Source organism: Trachemys scripta, chromosome 11 (genome assembly GCF_013100865.1).
Source record: "Trachemys scripta elegans isolate TJP31775 chromosome 11, CAS_Tse_1.0, whole genome shotgun sequence".
Lineage (NCBI taxonomy): Eukaryota > Metazoa > Chordata > Testudines > Emydidae > Trachemys > Trachemys scripta.
Window position 1 is genome coordinate 75,228,402 of NC_048308.1, and position 2,519 is coordinate 75,230,920.

General features: G+C 53.1%; 1 non-coding gene across 1 annotated transcript; it reads left to right on the forward strand.

Moving 5' to 3' along the window:
- The first annotated feature begins 1,667 nt into the window (after window positions 1-1,667).
- On the forward strand, window positions 1,668-1,848 carry LOC117885295. Its single transcript, XR_004647767.1, has one exon. It is a non-coding gene; the product is annotated as a U2 spliceosomal RNA (small nuclear RNA).
- Window positions 1,849-2,519: the final 671 nt, after the last annotated feature.

Below are 2,519 nucleotides of genomic sequence, written 5' to 3' on the forward strand. Positions count from 1 at the left end.
TCTGCCGATCCGGATCGATGCTCCCATGTTGACAAGACGAGAACCGGGGTCCTCTGCAAGACACCTCACTTTTATAGCAGCTTCCCTCTCATGCAAATCTGTACCAGATTCAAAATCTGTGTCTGTATCGTTGGTCCTTTGTGCTGCTTGTCTCTGGGTGTTGTCCCACTGCTGTTCAAAGAGGGTGTTTCCAAAAGAAGGTGCTGGCGTCTAACCCCCGAGGCCATCAGTATGTCTGTTCTTCTTTAGTGAGCCCACTTGACACGTTTTATTGTCCTTGGGTCTGTCTTCCATCCCCTCTGCAAGGGTTGGGGCTGTTTGGAGGTGCTGCCTTCCCACCTTCATCCACACCCCATTTAATCAACAGAGCAATTGATTAAGGGAGTGGGGTTGGGGGAGATCTTATTCTACTGCTAGCAAAAAGACATTTTCCTTCTACTTTAACTATCCTTAGGGGCTATAACATTATATCAAGCCTTGACACAAAGTTTCTACATGAGGCTTTGATACAAAGTTTCCATATTCCAAGGCTTGATACAAAGTTGTAGGAAATAGCTTAATACAGGGTTATATGAAGAGGCATAAAACAAAGTCACATGAAAGTTATGTGAAGATGCTTAATACAGAGATTTATCAACACCCATCCCCGGGGCGATGGATGTTGTCCTGGGGCTGGTGCTCAAACCTGGACAGACTCTGGATTTAGAGAAGAGCACGACCCCCAAGGACGAATTTGGGGGAGAGTCTCTCTTGAAAAGCAGCATCTGCTTGGGGGGCAAATGGGGGAAACCGAGCAGGGGGCTCCCCCTTCCCAGTGAAATGCCCCCACCCCCAGAACAGCCGCATCCCACATTGAGTCCCTCCACCAGGCGGCCATGTGCAGCTGGAACCAACTGGGAATAGACAGCGATGGGCTTTGGATCAGCCCTGTGGGCTCTTCTGCCCCGTTCCCAGACCCCAGAGGGTAGCAGCCCTCTCCCAGCAGAGGGGGCAGGGGCAGCCCTTGGTGAGTCTCTAGCAGGTTGAGGGAAGGGGACGGCATCGTGGTTATGGGGCCATGGGGCTCCCACCCAGGTACAGCAGCTGGGAGTGGAGCAGGGACACTCGGGACGGGGGGTCGGTGCAAATGGCTCCCATGAAGGCACCTTGGACGGATTCAGAGGCATCGGGTCCTCCCCACGTTTATGTGAAAGCAAAGAGGGTCAGTGACCAGGAGCCACTCGGGGACTGATCTGCTACCCCTCCGTGGACCCACCGTGCACCCAGAAGCAGACAAGCTTCCCCCCTACCCCCCCATCTCCCCCTCCCAGCGCTTGCCGCCGCCAAACAGCTGTAGCAAGCTGGGGGGGGGGGTACTTGGCGCGCTCAGGGGAGGAGGCGGGGCCAGGATTTGGGGAAGGACTCGAATAGGGGCAGTGAGGGGGTAGAGTTGGGGTGGGGACTTTGGGGAAGGGGTTGGAATGGGGCCAGAAGAGGGTGGGACAGGGGTGGAGTCGGGGCAGGGCAGGCGGGGGGTCGAGCACCAACTGGCAGCAGAAGAAGTTGGCGTCTATGACTGGTTCGGAGTCATTTTGGGGCAGTGATTGCCACTTAGTTCTATAGTTCTCACAGTATTTGGTCTTTTGGCCCCAAGATGAAAACTCTGTCTGTGTCTCTTGGACGGTGAAATACAAATATTATCTTCTCAGCTAATATCTGTTCTACTCAGTGTGATCTCTGATCTGTTCCCCATTGCAGAGCTGGGTGGTCAATAGGGGTTTGGAGAAAGGGAGTTGGAGTAGGGGCTTGTTCTGCCCATTCCACGCGTCAGCCTGGCATTGCAGCACTTCCAGGAGTGGTGCCTCTCCCAGCTGGGACAATCTTCTGGTTCAAAGGAAGTGAAAACAATGGTGGGGTCAGAGTCTGGATTGTGATGTTCCCATGTCTTGTCTTTGTTTCAGGTTGATTTGTGAGCTTTGAGTGGGGGGGCTGCTGTTGTATTAAATTTTGCATTACTGTTGTTTGTAGATCACTTAAATGACTCTACTTATTTGCTGGACTGTTGGCGTTCACACTGCTCTTCTTCGTGCACTTTCCAAAAGTGTGTGATTTGGATCAGCCGTTCATCTGTGTGCCCCTGAAAGCATGTTTCTGACCCTTTCCCCTTGAGAAAATATTGTCGTTTTAGTGTAGGGAACAGTCTCTGTCAGTGGTTTCCCCAGACTAGGAGCAGAAGAGGAGGAAGGTTTGAGTCAGATGGGTAGTTTCATCCACAAGAAACCTCCTGATCATCTGATCTGACCCCCTGTACGTCCCAGGCCACTGCCCCCCCACCCAGTGACCCCTGCAAAGACCCCAATCATCTGGATGAGACCATCTGCAGACTATCCTCTTGTCGGCCACGGGCAGAGAGTAGGGGGGACTGAGGTGCACCGGATCCTGAGGCCCCTGCAATGGAGGGAATTGATTTGGGAGATACACCCAGAGGATTCGAGCAAGCGACCCAAGGTCCCTACTGTAAAATCCCTTCCCGAGCCCCA